The 16,871-nt window shown below is 42.0% G+C and overlaps 1 pseudogene; it reads left to right on the plus strand.

The window, feature by feature from the left end:
• Positions 1–9,516: 9,516 nt before the first annotated feature.
• Positions 9,517–13,316, plus strand: LOC136531580 (uncharacterized; annotated as a pseudogene).
• The last annotated feature ends 3,555 nt before the right edge of the window (positions 13,317–16,871 follow it).

A 16,871-nucleotide genomic window follows, 5' to 3' on the forward strand; every position in this document is an offset into this window, starting at 1 on the left:
CACTGACATAAGGATCAACAAGTTCTTGATATTGGAAGAACAAACCATAAAGACTCATCTTTCGATTTGCATGGACAGGAACAACAAGGACATGCTAGTGACTTGGACACAAGATCAAAAGGCAAGTCCTGCTAGTACTTTTCCAAATAAGGCCTTCTATTTTGTGAACATAGCAAGTAAAAGTAAGCAACATGACAAGCCAATTTGAGCTCTAGAGTACTAGATTGTCCTCCAATTTGGGCCAATGGTGGACATGGGTGCGTTTTCGGGTGAGATATGATAGTATGTTGCTGGGGGGTGGTAGGAAAATAGGGGTGTATCCAAAACCACAACAATTTCTAAATGCAATAAATAATTACTTTACAAGATCCAGTATTGACGTGACATGTCATGTATATTAGTATGTGTACTTCACGCATGTGAATGAGACACATTGGTTAGAACACATGCCTATCTTGATGGCTTATTCTTTCTCCATAACACACCATCTCACAGTATGCATGCATCACCATCATAGATGTGCAAAATATACCACGATAAAGTATCCCAAAAATAAACTATGCACCATACAAGTACATAATAGGTAGAAAGATTGTTATTCTTTCTCCAAAAAATGATTTCTCAATTAATTGTCACACCAAGTAAACGAAGCACGCATCCATCACTGGTAAAGAAAAACCATGTCACTCCAAAAGCCTAGAGTAACAGAACTCTACCACAAATAGGTAAATTGTGTTAAATTCTTTGAAGTGAATGATGTACTTGGTAGCAAGAAGCAGGTGTCCAGAAGAACCCAACCAAAATGTATTTGAAAGATACTATCTGTAGTGGCTTCTTCTTAACCATCATCATCCATTGAATTTTCAAGTGAAGAGGGAACACAATATTGCTTAAAGTAGTAGTTCTCGCATGGCAGGGAAAGCTTTCACTGCAGCTTACGAAGCAAATGGACAACATAAATCATGATAATCAACTATGATCTCACTAGCACTAGAATGTCCATCGGTTTGCTTGATGTGAATTTGGTTAACATAGCAAATAGAAATAAATTACATGATAAAAATAGGCGCTTATCAGTTCTAGATCAGTCCTCCAATTTGGAAATAGGACAAAAAACGGATGTTTATTCGGATGAAATGTGAGAAGATGCTGCTCACGGTTGGTAGGAAGATGGGATGTATCCAAAAGCATAAAAATTTAAATCCAAATAAAGAATTACTTTAAGGGATTCAATATTGACATGCCATGTATATTTATAAAGTGGAGGAGCAACCTGAGCACCTTTGGATCCATAGCTCGGGATTTTAGTTCTTGGCATAGGAGATGGTGCACCCGACAGACTGATACCCCCACACCATATTCTGTGCAACCATAATAGAGGTATCCACCTGTTGAATTTGGTTCACAATACTTGAAGTAGGAAATCTTCCAGTAAAACTAGTCATATTTGTAGAATACTGTGAGGATGGTCTAGTTGTGATTGAGCGATTGAAATGTTGGGCTTTTGGCTGGCTTTTGTTTTTAAATGTTTGCCTAAGTCTCTTCCACTTTGCATCCTTATCCATAGCATGACAATGATTGCCCCATGTGGCACAGGGAGCAGGACAATCATAGCCATAACAATGGCACTGCATTTAGCAGATAAGCACATGAATGAAAATGTGTGCATGTTATAGCCTGCAAGAGTAGACTAATGATTATCATTCGTAAAGCAAAGGAAAGAGAGTTTACTACTGACCATACTACAATGAGTATGCATACTTCACGCATGCGTATGAGACACATTGGTCAAAACACATGCCTATCTTGATGGGTTATTCTTCCTCCATTGCGTTACATCTCATGGTTTGCATGCATCGCCATCATAGATGTTCCCAATATATCTAGAAAAAATATCACAAAAACAAATTATACACCTTTCATGAAGAAGTAAATTACACACCTTTCAGTGCAGAAGTAAATTGCACACCTTTCATGAAGAAAACATATCTAGAAAGGCTATGAAATACAGTGGGACATGACACAATTTCTCCTTCTTTATTTGTCACAGTGTTTTGTGGAGAAGAAAACGAAGTACACATCCATCAAACTAGTAAAGAGAAATAATGTCACTCCAATAGGCCCTGGAGCAATAGAACTACCACAAATTAGTAAAGCAGTGTTAAATTCCTGAAAGTGGATGATGCACTGGTATTCTAGAAGAACCTAAAGGAAAGTATTTGCAAGCTACTATCTATAGTGCCTTCTTATTAATCATGATCATCCATTGAAATTTCGAGTGAAGAGGAACATGTTATTGCAGAAAGTAGTAGTTCTCGCAAGATAGCGAGAGCTTTCACTATAGCTAATGAAGCAAATGACAACATAAATCATGATAATCATTATGAGCTCACTATCACCAGAATGTTCACCAGTTTGCTTGATCTAAATGAAGCTCTTCTACAACATAAAGACTTAAACAATCTTTATGTTCCAAATTTAGAGGTTTCATATCAAGTGTAGACATAGGTATAGGAACTTGGCATATGTATCAACAAGTTCTTGGTAATTGAAGAAAAAACATTGACAACTCACCTTTGTATCTGCATGGACAGGATTAACATGGACATGCTTTCGAGTTGGACACTGAGATTCAAAAGGAAAGTCCCATTGTACCCCACCACATAAAGCCATCAGTTAGGTTAACGTAGCAAATCAAAATAAATTACATGACAAGAAAAGGAGCTCAATAGTACTAGATCCTACTCCAATTTGGAAATAGGACAAAGATAGATGTTTATTTAGGTGAGAGTGAGAGGATGGCGCTTCGGGGCTGCTAGAGAAGTGGGCTAGGCTAGATGGGCTGCTCAAACTGACTCCACCTCACACGAGCACCGCAGTGGCCAACCACACTTCTCGGCAGTTGCCTTGTCCCTACCAGGATAGCCCACCAAAGATCTCGGTGGCATATTTGTTTCCAGATAGCTAGAAGCTTTGCCCTGGTGTATCCAAAATCAGAAAAACTTGAAGTCCCAATAAAGAATTTCATTAAGGGATTCAATATTGACATTCCATGTATATGTATAAAGTTGAGGAGCAACCTGAGACCCTTTGGATCCATAGCTCAGGATTGCAGTTCTTGGCATAGGAGATGGTGCACTCTGCACCATATTCTGTACAACCATAATGGAGGTATCCAACTGTTGAATTTGGCTCATAATTCCTGAAGCAGTAAATCTTCGAGTCAAACCAGTCACATTTGCAGAATACTATGAGGATGGTCAAGTTTTGATTGAGCGATTGAAATGTTGCTTTTCTTCATTTAGGATTCATCTAGCTTTTGTTTTTTTAATGTTTGCCTAAGTCTCTTCCACTTTGCGTCCTTACCCGTAGCATGACAATGACCGCCCCATAAGGCATAGAGAGCAGGACAGTCACAACAATAACAATGGCATTGCATTTTAGAGATAAGTACATGAATGAAAGCATGTGCATGTTACAACCTGCCAGAGTAGACTAATGATTATCATTCACAAACAATGGAAATGAGCATTACTACTGACCATACTACAATGAGTATGTGTACATCGCGCGCGCGTATGAGACACATTCCCCAAAGTGAATGATGCACTTGGTAGTAACAAGCGTAGTTCTAGAAGAACTCAACTGGAAAGTATTTGCAAGCTACTATCTACAGTGCCTTCTCATTAATCATCATCATCCATTGAAAGTTCAAGTGAACAGGAACACACTATTGCAGAAAGTAGTAGTTCTCGCATGACAGTGAAAGCTTTCACTATAGCTAACGAATGCAAATGACAACATAAATCATGATAATCAATATGAGCTCACTAGCACTAGAATGTTCACCAGTTTGCTGGATCAATATGAAGCTTTTCTATAACCTACAGATCGACTTAAATAATTTGTATGTTCCAAATTTAGAGGTTTCAAATCATGTGTAGACATAGGTAAGAACTTGGCATATGGATCAACAAGTTCTGGGTAATGGAAGAAAACACATTAAAGACACATCTTTGTATCTTCATGGACAGGATTAACAAGGGCATGCTTCTGAGTTGGACACGAGATCAAAAGGAAAGACCCCTTGTACTCTGCCACATAAAGCCATCAATTTGGTTAACAGTAGGAAATATAAATAAATTACACGACAAGAACAGGAGCTTAGCAGTGTTGGATCCTAATTTGGAAATAGGATGAAGACAGATGTTATTCAGCTGGTATGTGAGAAGATGGCTGCCCGAGGCTTGTGGTGACAGCCCTATCCATCCCTTATAATCCCCCCACGTTCAGGTATAGTGTAGGAGTCTAAATTGCCTTATGTGCTTGCTAGCATATTAGTGCTCGTTTGGTCTCCTCGGGTGCCTAGGTGCTTAGAACTAAGTCCTAATCATGTATTTGTATGATCATCTGCTAATCTTTGCATAGCAACACTAGGATTCTTTATGACTGCTCCTATTTAGGTTTTATTCTTTATTCTCTATTTTATCCTTGAGATTGGCTTGTCTGTGTGTCACACTATCCATATTTCTATCATGGCTCACCCTTGTTATGAACTTTGGTATATTACTCTGCATGTTATCTTGTTCATGTACCTAATATAGACTTTTACACCTATGCTTTCCTTTAGGAAAATATAAATCATGATACCCTAAATACTTCCGGGTGAAAAGCTACAATGGTATATCCATGTGCTTACGGATTATTTCGTAAACATTAAGAAATACCAACAATACCCCCCAAATGCTATGCCTATGATCTGCTTACCATTGGTGCTCTAGGAACTATGGGCAAATTTGGTTCCCGAGTGAGGATAGCTCACCTCGCTGGCTTGAGCAAGCTTACCTTGCTGGCGCTAGCGAGCCAAATTTGTTTGCCCATGGAAGTAAGGAAAAAGCTTGTTAGCTCAGGTCCCAGGAAAGCCTTACTAAGCAACCAAACGACCATGTTCTTTGGTTTTTGACCCAGCAAGAACGTATAGTACTCATTAAGGGAACCAAACGTATCCTGAATGATTCTTAGTTCATGTAGAGTCAAAACATGCAAATGAAATGCTTTTATGATTAAAAGATATAGCTAAGGTCCACTGAGATATGCTCTATATCCGAAGGATGTACTCACTCATGTCAAAAGATATGATAGTTATATGATACTATTATTTTTTATTTTCTCTACCTTAAGGATAGTATCAGTATACTTAATGACACATTCCATATCTTAAAGATATCATTGGTATAATTGCAAACTTGTCGTTTATATTTAATATATCATCAATATAGCTACAAAATGATTTTCTATCTTAAGGCTATAGATAGTAGCTAGCAAGTATTTGATACTACATTAAATATACCAAGTATAGCCACAAATTTCTATATAAAGAGGTCCACTTTGGGTTCACTCCATCACCAACATCGCAATACAAACAATCCAGTATCAAAGGTTTGCAAGGTCTTCCTCAAAGGAAGGAATTGGAAGTTGCAAGAGAGTATGATGGACACTGTTGCTCCACATGCACTCATAGTTGATGACACCTTTGTTGATCGCATTGTGGCATCTCGAGTCTTAAAGACTTGTAACATTCAAGGTACAACGGTTTGAGTTTTCTATGCTTTCACTCAATTTCTTTGATTTAATTTTTTTCCATTTTAAATAATAATATTATTTTGTAGTGACAATTGTGTAGGGCCCAAAGCAAGCCTTGGATTTTCTAGATGTGGTATATATATCAGTAGCTTATATAACTAATATTAATAGGAATGCACATAATTTAGTTCATTTGGTTACATACTATGTTTGACATGTTTTCAACATAACATTTGTATATAGACCATTGATCAGGGGCGGATCCAGCGGTGGGGCGGGGGGGGGGGGGGGGGGCTCAAGCCCCCCCTACCCAAACCGAATCAGTGCAAATTACTGTAGAGCCCCTATGAATTTTTAAGCAAAGTTCTATAGTATAGGGGGGCTGAGACTTAAGATCGAGCAGCAGTGTTGTTCAGTCCCCCCTAAAATATTTCCTGGATTCGCCGCTGCCATTGATTATCATTCGAAAACAAAGGAAAGGGAGTTTAATACTAACCAAACTACATTGAGTATGTGTACTTCACGCGTGCGTATGAGACACATTCCCAAAAGTGAATGATGCACTTGGTAGTAACAAGACATGACTTGCTTCCTTGTTCTTTTGTTATGTGGCTATTATCATGTAGGCCAAACACTTAAGTGCTGAATGACACTTTTGTGCCCAAGTCAAGATCATTTGATGTCTGAGCTTTAGCCATAATCATTTAGCACAAGACTTTTAGTATATGTCCATGTATGTCTGCTACTAGCTCATCTATATCCTGGACCTGTATATGCATGATGGCTCTATGTACCATGATCATCACTTGCTATATATCCAATTGATGTATGTATGAAAGATCAAATATATTATATCTATGAAATCAAATGATTTGCTCTATATGATGTATTTTCAATAAAGAAAAGTGGATATGTGATGTATTATGTATATGGAGGATCAAATATATTATATCCTTAGATACTTTTGCCAACAGTTTAGTTGCCACTATGAGCATGTTTCATAAAATGCCTTAGAAAATAGTTTCGCCAACATACAAACTGTCGGGAAAGGGTCTAGCTGTCGGCATAGGTCTTAACTGTGGGCAAATGTTTAACTGTCGGCGTAGTATACCATTTGGCTACACCATAACTGTCGGCAAAACTTTCGCCGACTGTTTCTACCGCGATTGTTTCTAATCTGTGGGCAAATCTTTTGGTGGGAGGCTATCTGTCGGGAAAGGTATCCTTTGCCCACTTTAAAAAGTGTCGGCAAAGCTAGGTCATGTTATAGTGAGATGAGAGACTCATGAGTAAAAATTTAGGATTATGAGACAACTATTTCATCATTGTACGTTTAGTGTTGCCATGCAACTCACAAAACTTATCTTTGTTGATTGCACAAATTAAGGATAATTGAATTACTAAGGCAATTTAAAAGATAACCCACTATATAAATTGATTGTTTAATAACATCATGATTACGTGGCACTATATAAGACTATTTATGAGATGACTCTAATGTATTTTTTTTAAAACCTTCCGACAAGCTTTATTGATTCCAAAAGACTGTTACATCATTTACAAGCACTTGTAAAATAAAGGAAGGGGGATCATCTATCCGGATATGAGAACTCTTCCCTAATAAAGCTCGCCTAGCTAACTCATGAGCGACAGAATTACAATCTCGATTACAATGACTAATGGAAATCGCAGTAAACTCCTTCCAATATTTGACACACTCATCGTAGATTGCTGCTGCCGCCATGGCGGAAAACCTCCATTTTACATCGTACTAACTTCCATGCAATCTGATTGAAACACTACGCGATTGCGGCCTAGTTGTTGAGCCAGTAGAAGACTATCCCTCAAAGCCGACATCTCTGCCATAGCCGCATCCACCACATGTGAAATGTAGCTATGTGAAGCTACAATAAATCCTCCCGATGAATCTTTCATAACAGCTCCTGTACTTCCCGATCCCCTGGTCTCCTTGAAGGCAACACCTATGTTAATCATTAGAACACCCTCTGAAGGCTTCTTCCAACCATTATTGATCAATGCCCCTTCTTTGATGCAACTGCATAATTTGTTGTAATTGACGCTATTGACATGGCCGACCTTAGGGGATTTTGGATGTCTTCCCCATGAACTAACTGCCTTCGTTGCCACCAAATATATCAGCAACATGTGAGGTCCCTTGCCAATCCTCCATTCCAGATAAGTTCCTGGATCACAATTGAGCCCAATCTGTCAACCCTCCGGAGTCTCTCTATATGGCTCCATACACCCAGGGTGCTCCATACCTCTCTTGCTCGGCTACACGAGAACAAAAATGTCTTTTACTTCCGTTTGGCACATAGGGCAACTCCCCACATTTGTGATGTGTTTGTACGCCAGGATCACATGGCACGGGATACACCCATGAAGGGCCCGCCATGCAATATTTTAACCTTGCCTGGAATTGAGAGCTTCCACAACTTTCTCCACGCCGATTCAGAGTGAGATGCCCCATCTGCAATAAATTTGAGTTGTTTTACTATCGAATATTTGGACATATACATAAAGTATTAAATATAGATTAATTATGAAATTAATTACATAGTTTACGATTAAATTGCGAGACGAATCTTTTGAGTCTAATTAGTCTATGATTTGACAATGTTTTGCTACAGTAAATATGTGCTACCGACGGATTAATTAGGCTTAAAAATTCGTCTCGTAAAGTACTAACGGATTATGTAATTTATTTTTTTATTAATATCTAAACACATCATATAACATCTTCTCGACACACCTTCTAAAATTTTAGTACCCGGACCCAAACTGACCAAACACTCCGTTACTAGTGCCAAACTTATAGCTCCATTGACAGTGATAGGCCGATCTCATTGACAATAAATCATTCCTGTTGTGATGCTGGGCGACCAAATCCTCTCGCCCATTATAGATTGGAATCTGGAGGAACCAATGAATATCAATAGATCAAAACAAAGATCTAATGAGCTCCTCATCCTACCTTTCATCCACCAGAATAATAAGCTCATCCACCGTAGAGATTAAAATGTTACATCTCGGTATTAGGATCTTGATGTTATGACTACATGGGATACAGTTATCATTCATATATTCCTCCGGTTCGTTTGTATTACGATCCGCACTTTTCAGCAAAACGAACGGAATGTGTTCCATCCGCACACGCCAAACGTAGCCACGCTTAAAACATTCCAGGCCCGCTAGCACACTTTGCCACGTGAGTAAACTCCCACTTCTCAACTTTGCCTAAAGAGACGGTACCAATGCACTTGCTCTTAGACAAATGCAAATACCGTACTTATTTTAGTAGTATGATATTTTGAGCTGTTATTCTAATAATGCATGGCCGCTGCTGCCGCAGGATTGACGTGTAAAAGTGCAAATGCAACACACGAGTAAACCAAAAGTAATTATTTTATCTTTAAAATCAATTATTTGAATTTATAGTAGCGTCGGCTTTTACCGTCCTCTGTGGCTGATTTATTGACCCGGCCAATTTAGTGGCCGCTAATGATTTGGTTATTCTGACTATTTGCACGGCGTGTTCATTATGGGACGTTAGTTTCATTTATCAGCGGCAACGGTAATAAAACGGATAAATATAAATGATAAATCATAGTAGATACTCCTAGAGCTAGATTTTCGGGACAAGAAGAGGGGCTGAGGCTCGGGCTCGCAAATCGCTAGCGGCACGCCGGACAGGTCGCGCCGTGTGCCAGGGCCCCACACGCACTCACGTCGCCCAGTCCGCCAGTCCTCGTGGGGCGAGCCAGGGCCCGGCCCCACGACCCCACGTCCCCACGGCCCCCACCTGCTCCTCCTCCTTCTCAGCCACGCGTCGCTTCGCCGGATCGCCCCCAACATCTCCAAAACCCAAAATCCCAGCCGCCTCTTTGCCCCTCCTCCCTCAACCTGGTGCCCTCGTCGGCTGCGCGCTCCTCCATTCTCCGCCTCCTCCATCCACATCGTCAACGCCGCCGTTGGTCGACGGCCCAGAGGTGAGCGAGCCCGCCCGTGTGTGCTTCATTCCTCCCTCCGTGTGGCGCCTCGCCTCCGCCTTCGTTTTTCTCTGGCTTTTCTGCGGTGGTGTTGCTCTGTGAATGGCGATTGATGATCTCGTGCGCTTTCGTTTCGTGCTTGTGTGCCAGGTCATGCCCGACGCGCCACGGCCTCCGGGGACCGGGGGCAACGTCCACCGCGCGCGGACCCAGCGCGCAGGCGACCGCCGCGTCTTTCCGCCTCGCCCGCCGCCTCCGCTTCAGCGTCCTCCTCATGGCGCCGCCGATAATGGTCGTCGAGGCGAGGGCGGCAGCAGCGGCGCGGGAGGGCGTGGGAACGCGGGAGAGGAGGCGCGCGGGCGGTACACGAGGCGCGGCGGCGGCGTGGCGGTGCGTGCCAGCGCGGACCCTGCGGGACGGAATGCTGCGACTGTCGCCGCGGTTGGTGAGGCGGCGCCACCATCGCGGGAGGAGAGTGGCGGCGGCGGACGAGGTGGTGGTGGTGTGGGGAGCAAGCGCCCGTACTGCTCCGCCCGCGCAGCATCCCACCGCCCAAGCGGAGGGCGGTCTTCGGGAGTGGGCAGTTCCCACCACCCGCCTCCAGGTGGACCGCGGCTGCTCCTGCTCCGCTCGCTGGTGCAGACGCCGACGCAGGTTCGCGGACACGGTACGAAGGGGAACGCGAGAACAGAGGTTCTGGTGCATTCGAGAAGCCGGCAGGTTGCTCGTCCGCTCGTGGCCCGCAAGGATGGTGCTGGTGTGCTGTCGAGAGCGGTGCCCCCCAATGCTGCTGGTTCGAGGGTTCTGAAGAAGCCGTATGCCAAGGATGGTGCTGCTCCAATGGCGAATACAGGTCGTTATGGTCCAAAGGCTGGGATGGTGAAATCATCTGGTGCACAGGACAGGGGAAGGGGAGCAGGGAATGAAGAACTGTGGGGGAAGAAGGTGCCGGTGACAGCCACACGATTGCCACCAAAGCCAGATGTCATATCTGCCACACGCACCTCGCAACCTAGCAGTGGAAAGGATGGCGGATTCAGTAGCAAGGTGCATCGACCATTGGAATCTGGGCGTGCTCATGGAGGTTCGGTTGTGCCAGAGGAGATGTTGACTATAGATGATCATAGTTCTTTGGCTGATGGACGTGCTGGAGAAGTACAGGCACAGGATGACAAATTAGAGAAAGGAGAGGTTCCCTCCAATGAGTCTAGGGGATATCAGGTTTCTTCCAATGCTGCTCTGCTTGATTCTGCAGCTTATAGGGATGTTTCTGCAAGAGATTCCCCTGGTGTAAGTGGGAACTTTGGGAGGAACACATGGGCACTAGCAAAAGATGTCAAGGTGATGAACGAATATGGTGGGAGTTCCTACAGATACAACAGTGTTGCTGCATCTTTGGCTAAGGATTCTTCCAAAAAAACCCTGATGCGTAAGATAGTATTTGAAAGTGGTAGGATGAACAGGAGGACATCTTCTAATGTTGCAGCAAGAGTGTCTGGTGAAGGCAATGTGTTGAGAAGTAAGGACATGCTTACAAATCAAAACACAGCCAAGCCAGCCAAAGTGGTTCAGAAATCTGTACTGGATACTCAGCATTTACCATTTTCCAGAGACAAGAAGGAAACTGTATGTGGAAGGCAGGTAACCACAAATGGGATTCAGGACTCTGTTGAGCTCACTAAGGATCGAGTTATGCAAGCTCCCATGTCTCCAGACATGTGCCCCATGACACACAAAAAGAAGGCCGCTGCAACTAGGGATTTCTTTGGTCACACAAGGATGGTGAAGCCAAAAGCCCTAGGTCATCAACAGAGGAAGATTGCCTCGACATCTGTATCGGGTAGTAAGGGCAAACTGGATGATGAGGTGGCTTCCAACTTGAAATTTCATGACATATTTAGGGACATAAAGTTTCGTGAAAGAAAGCTTGAACTTTATCTCAATAGTTCATCGGGTCTTCCCTCTGTGAGGTGTCAAAGGACAATATAGACACAGGAATGCAGATGCTAGGAGCAGATTTAAAATGTTGTGCAGGATGTTTGAGTTTGTATGCCGGACTCTAGTACAAATTATGGAGCAGCGTTCATTGAAGATGAGAATTGACTTTCTAGCTGCTGAAGTAATGAAGAAGAAATTACCAGGTTTTACCAAACATGGTCCTATTGTGGGACAAGTTCCTGGAGTTGAAGTTGGTGATGAGTTTCTATACAGATCTCAGCTTGCGATTGCTGGTCTACATCATCATTACCGGAAAGGCATTGACACCACCACATATAGAAATGGCATGCTTATTGCAATAAGCATTGTTGCTTCTGGAGGTTATCCTGATGAATTGGGTTGCTCAGGTGAACTGATATACACTGGTTCTGGTGGGAAGCCTGCTGGTAAGAAGAAAGACGAGGATCAAAAGCTTAAGTGTGGAAACCTTGCACTAAAGAACTGCATCAAAACAGAGACTCCTGTAAGAGTGATTCATGGATTTAAGTGTCGGAATACTGAGAGAGGCAGTCATTTGGGGGCCAAACTAGTCTCAAGATACACTTATGATGGATTGTCTTTAGTGGTGGATTTCTGGATGGATGGTCAACCAGGTTCAAGGGTGTTTAAGTACAGGTTAAAAAAGGTTCCTGGGCAACCAGAACTTCCTATGAACATAGCTAAAAGATTGAAGAGCTACAAAAGCCGTCCAGGCCTGTGCATGAATGATATATCTCAAGGGAAGGAAGCAACTCCCATTTGTGTCATTAATACAGTCGATGATGTGCGACCTGCACCTTTCCAATACACCACTAGAATTAGATATCCATTTAGGCTTACAGAAAAACATCAGGGTTGTGACTGCACCAATGGTTGCTCAGACTCTGTGAGCTGTGCCTGTGCTGTGAAGAATGGAGGGGAAATCCCATTTGACTTAAATGGCGCAATTCTCAATGAGAAGTCCGTGATATTTGAGTGCGGTCCATCTTGTAAATGTCCTCCTTCATGCCATAACAGGGTCAGTCAGCATGATATGAAAATACCACTGGAAGTATTCAGGACAACCAAGACTTGTTGGGGCGTAAGATCTCTAAGGTCCATTCCTTCTGGCAGCTTCATATGTGAGTATATTGGTGAGCTGCTGCATCAAAAGGAGGCTGACAAGAGAAGGAACAACAGTTACTTGTTTGATGTAGGCCTTAACTATGATGATGAGAATATTAGCAGTGGGTTGCTATCAAATGTTTCAGGTTTGAACTCTAGCTCTTGCTCCCAGACCAAGGAAAATGTGCATTTCACTATAGATGCATCTGAGTATGGAAATATTGGAAGGTTCATCAACCACAGCTATTCACCTAATCTTCAAGCACAAAATGTTCTTCGGGACCATGATGACAAGAGGATGCCGCATATTATGTTCTTTGCTGCAGAGACGATTCCACCACTACAGGAGCTGACTTATGACTATAATAACTATGAAATAGATCGTTTCCGAGGTGTGAATAGAAGAATGAAATGCAAAGTTTGTCGATGTGGTTCTTCACAGTGCCGTGGGAGGTTCTACTAAGGCATGGCCACCTGATAGTCGTATAGTAGTTTCTTGAAAAAGAAATATCCTACGGAATGCTGTCGCTTGTATTTTCATTTTACCAGTTGATGACACTCGGATGATATGAGATGTTACTGCTAGTAAAGTTTCGATCCTAGTTGATGACATGTAGATAACAACACGAGATGCTGCTGCTATTAAAGAAGTATTAGTTGTACTCAACCTATTGTCTTCCTACTTCAAAATGCCGTGCATTTTCATCTTGTTATGTAAATCTGGCCCCAGGATCATTGTTTCTGTGGTTGAATATACATGTCGAATGAAGTTGACATGAGATGTGAATATTCCCATGTATTACTGTGGTGGAGATGGCCATCTGCCTGTCCTGATCATTGATCAAAGTTTTGTTCTTATGAGTAGTGATCTTTTTTGTCTCGTTTATGCTAACAACGAACCATATTACAATTAGGTGTGCAAGATTTGGGCCATATATTTAGAAGAGGGAGGTACTTCTTTGGAGCCTGGATCTCTTGATTAGACTGCAATTAGTATGAGTGTTCAAACAATCTGCCAGATGTGCAATTGCTTCTGTCACGCGACGGACTTTTACTGGGCCAAGGTAATTATGGAATTAGCATTTGTCTCCTAGGAGATTGACTTCAAATACCAGTCCCTGCTATGGATAATTCCTACTTAAGCTACATGTTGTTTGATTTGCTCTGAATATTATCCATAGCAGGGAAATAACTTGACTGAATAACTGTGACTGAATCGATTGCTCTGAAATATTCAGAGCAATCGATTCAGTCACAGTTCCTAGTCAAACAGAGTAACCTCAGTTGAAATAATGACCAAATAGATCTTCGACTATATATTGTTCGTCCTATAGATGTTTACCATTTGAACACGATCTTTGTTTAGCACTACGATCTTTGTTTAGCACTCGTGTACTGCTTGTGGTTTCCAACGCACGGTTTCTATTTGACTCTTCCAACCGATTGAACTTTCCTTTAGCTCCAGAAAATTGTACTCCCGCAAGGACGATAATCACAGTTTTTGAAAGTTGACCATTGGTATGTTGGCTGGAAGTGTTATCTGAAGCACATGCATCTTAAATGGCATACTGTCACACATCCTTCATCAAAATATGAAGGGTTCCCAGAAGTTGTTTTGAGCTGCCCGAGTAGAAGCCTCTTTCTCCGATGAAAGAAAGAAAGGCTTCTTGGCATTTTCTGTGGTCCTGTTCTACTTTATCAGCCTTATGATAAACTAAGGCATAGATATTAATACTACTTTATTACAAATATTAATACTACTATTGTGAAGTAACTACAAAAATAAAACCACAGTTTGGTTCACCCTGGCTGTCTGGCAAATGTACGGTGCCCCTTGTTTCTGCATCTCCTACATATCTCAGGTCTTGAACCACATGTCTCTTTAGCTTTTGCAAGTGCAATATGTTACCCGGAGTTGCTGGTCACCAGTGATTAAACTTTTGGCAACCAAATTTAACACAAATGGCTCTAATGTTTCAGCAGTGTAATAATCAAAGTACACTGAAGTTCAAGGCCAAATGATCAGAAGAACAACGCACGTCTACGACCTTAAAAAGGAACAATATTCAGAGAAGAACACTAAAGCAGGCTGCTGCAAACGAGTGTCTAGCAGAAATTAGATACCTCCACAAGCCCTTCAGTAATCAGCAAACCATTCAGGAGTCCGGATCTCCGGATGTTAACCCTACTGTTTTTGTCATGATCGTCAGACTCAAAGTTGGTTCAAAAGATTGGCATGGCGCTAGATTTAGTAACAGGGGGAGTTTCCATTAATTCTTGGGCACCTTAATTAAACTTCATTTTTTTAGATTGATGAATGACGCTTTCTTTTTTATAGTAGCTAAAATAAAGCAAGATGTACCTTGCCCTTATGCAGACAAAAAAGCTTGACGAGGGTACTTATTGGTTCCTAGCAACCTCTGGCAGGCACTGAGCTAATTTTAAGACTCACTTCAATTCTTCTGGAACCAAAGTGGAATGACTTACTTTCATTTGCAAGTGTGGTGGTAGCACTGTGCCTGCTTTAATTTGCCATTGCTGTAAGGAGATGATCATGAATTGAACACCGGATAGTTTTGCCGTATCCTATAAAGCATTCCTCTGCTCTACTCTGCCAGTGGTGACATGGTGCTATACTACTATTGAATATGCATGGCTCCGTTCGCTTCGCTGAAAAAACAAGCCGAAACACTGTTCCGGATGATTTGTTGTGAGAGAAAAACACTGTTCTGGCTGAAAAAACAAGTTAAAATGTACGGATTATAAGAGAAGCGAACAGGACCCATGAATCTCATAGCACCTTGGTAGGTAATGTATAGAACTGATCCTAGTTCTATAATATGAATCTCATAGCATCTTGGTAGATGGTAGGTAATGTATAGAACTGATCCTAGTTCTATACAATAATTTGATGTCACTCTAGAAGTTGATTTATTCAAAAGAGGGAAAGAGTATTTTAAGATTTTGCAAAAGAAAAAAAGCTCTATACTCATTTTTAAGGCCTAAAAATTACCACGAGATAAACAGAGAAACTAAAATAAAAGTACGATCGTTGATAAAAGAAAGGAACCTAGGCTTTATCATGATGCATGGATCATCCGGCAACCATCAACCATTCATGCGCGCATTCAGTTGGACACGCTGGTATATTCAGTCACACCGTACGTATTTCCTCTTGCAGCGGCACACAGTGGGGCCTAGCTTGTACCCTGTATTTGAGTAATTTGTCAAGAAAATAGTGATTGTAAAACATTTTGTCAATCGGTGAATAAACCTTTAAATTGCTACATTTGGTTTGGCTTCTTCATCGTTGGCCTCTACTAAGGGCGTCCGCAGTGGTCGATCCAAATCGCCAGCATACGTGAGGCAAGATAAAATAAACAACAGAAACATAAGGGGACAAGATAAATAAACAAAAAGAAACGTTTCTTGGACTTGTATCCTATAAAGCATTCCTCTGCTCGCGGTACAAGTCCTAGAAACGCGGAACTGGCGGTGTTTCTTGGACTCGGTCAAGATACGAAGGAACAACGGCGGAGCACTCAACTACATGTTTAATAAGTAATTGTCTTTTTTCTATTTTGATTTAGCGAACATGCGTTTACATGAGATTAGTTGAGCCAGACTAGTGCTTTGTTGATCGCTAGTGAGAAGGGTTTTTTTTTTTTTTTTTTTGTCCTCCCTCTCTGCCATGTTGGATAAATTTGGAATTAAGCCGGCGACTTCGACTACCATTGGAGGCGCCCTGAGATTTCAAGCTCCGCCGCCACTGCCACTAAGGCCTTCTAGTTCTAGATAGGTACTCCTACCTAAGATGGGCTGTTTATTTTTATTTACTGCTTCGATCAGCCTTTGTTATTTGCCCCTCTATTCTAGGCTGCCGGACATATACAGCTAGCTAGTGTCTTGTTTTATCTGTCCGATCGCTTTAATCGTTCGAAATCGTCTTCGCTCGCTCGCTGTGTAGGAGTATGCAGTACGTATATATATATCACCATTGCCATTTGTAGCAATGTGTTTGGGGCCGTGTGCGTTTGGTCGTAAACGGCTTGTCAGGAACAGTATTTTTCTCTTACGCCAAACTAGCCAGCAGTAATAATTCCACGATCGTATCAGCACCAGCCGAACAGGCCGCTAATGCTCGAGACTTTCAGCCTATTCGGCTTGTCAGAACAGTATTTTTCTCTCACACCAAAC

The sequence above is a fragment of the Miscanthus floridulus genome, unplaced genomic scaffold, assembly GCF_019320115.1.
Source record: "Miscanthus floridulus cultivar M001 unplaced genomic scaffold, ASM1932011v1 fs_374_3, whole genome shotgun sequence".
Lineage (NCBI taxonomy): Eukaryota > Viridiplantae > Streptophyta > Magnoliopsida > Poales > Poaceae > Miscanthus > Miscanthus floridulus.